Raw genomic sequence first — 1,299 nt, 5'->3', positions numbered from 1 at the left:
AACAGACAGTTTGGTATTATCTTCCTGACTGTTGTTACTCGGTAAACCTAACAGACAGTTTGGTATTATCTTCATGACTGTTGTTACTCAGTAAACCTAACTGACAGTTTGGTATTATCTTCATGACTGTTGTTACTCAGTAAACCTAACAGACAGTTTGGTATTATCTTCCTGACTGTTGTTACTCATTAAACCTAACAGACAGTTTGGTATTATCTTCCTGACTGTTGTTACTCGGTAAACCTAACAGACAGTTTGGTATTATCTTCATGACTGTTGTTACTCAGTAAACCTAACTGACAGTTTGGTATTATCTTCATGACTGTTGTTACTCAGTAAACCTAACTGACAGTTTGGTATTATCTTCATGACTGTTGTTACTCAGTAAACCTAACAGACAGTTTGGTATTATCTTCCTGACTGTTGTTACTCAGTAAACCTAACAGACAGTTTGGTATTATCTTCCTGACTGTTGTTACTCAGTAAACCTAACTGACAGTTTGGTATTATCTTCATGACTGTTGTTACTCAGTAAACCTAACAGACAGTTTGGTATTATCTTCCTGACTGTTGTTACTCAGTAAACCTAACAGACAGTTTGGTATTATCTTCCTGACTGTTGTTACTCAGTAAACCTAACTGACAGTTTGGTATTGTCTTCATGACTGTTGTTACTCAGTAAACCTAACTGACAGTTTGGTATTATCTTCCTGACTGTTGTTACTCGGTAAACCTACATGTATTGAATTACGAGTGGGACATTTCACTTCCATATATCCAGCGAGTGGTGCAACTGAGCATCGTCTCTCAGACCTACAATTTGACAGAAGAATACCCTCACTGATTGGTTGTTGTCTTTCTCCAAAGTGAATTGACAAATCAGATTACAGAGTCAGAGGCGGGAGATGACACCCATACCTTTGCATCACAAAGCATTCATCACTGAGGATTCTACCAATGCTCATGCACAGACAGTGGACACGTTCCAGGCTGACTACACTTCAGACACATGATCTCACAATGCCTGGATAGGTGTTTAATAGCTAGCCACATACATACGTCATCAACAGAACATCCCTGACAGTTCAAAACAAATAGATCATTGATAATTCATGGATTGGATTTATATAGTGCTTTTCTACCAACTGAGGTCCTCAAAGCATTTTACATAGTAAGGAGGAAACTCACCTCATCCCCCACCAATGCGGAGCACCCACTTGGGTGATGCACGGGCACCATTTTTGTGCCAGAACGCTCATCACACAACAACTGAATATGAATTTAAATATGGTTTCTCAC

The sequence above is a fragment of the Oncorhynchus clarkii genome, unplaced genomic scaffold, assembly GCF_045791955.1.
Source record: "Oncorhynchus clarkii lewisi isolate Uvic-CL-2024 unplaced genomic scaffold, UVic_Ocla_1.0 unplaced_contig_10942_pilon_pilon, whole genome shotgun sequence".
Taxonomy (NCBI): Eukaryota; Metazoa; Chordata; class Actinopteri; order Salmoniformes; family Salmonidae; genus Oncorhynchus; species Oncorhynchus clarkii.
Note: the sequence above shows the minus strand (reverse complement) of the source record.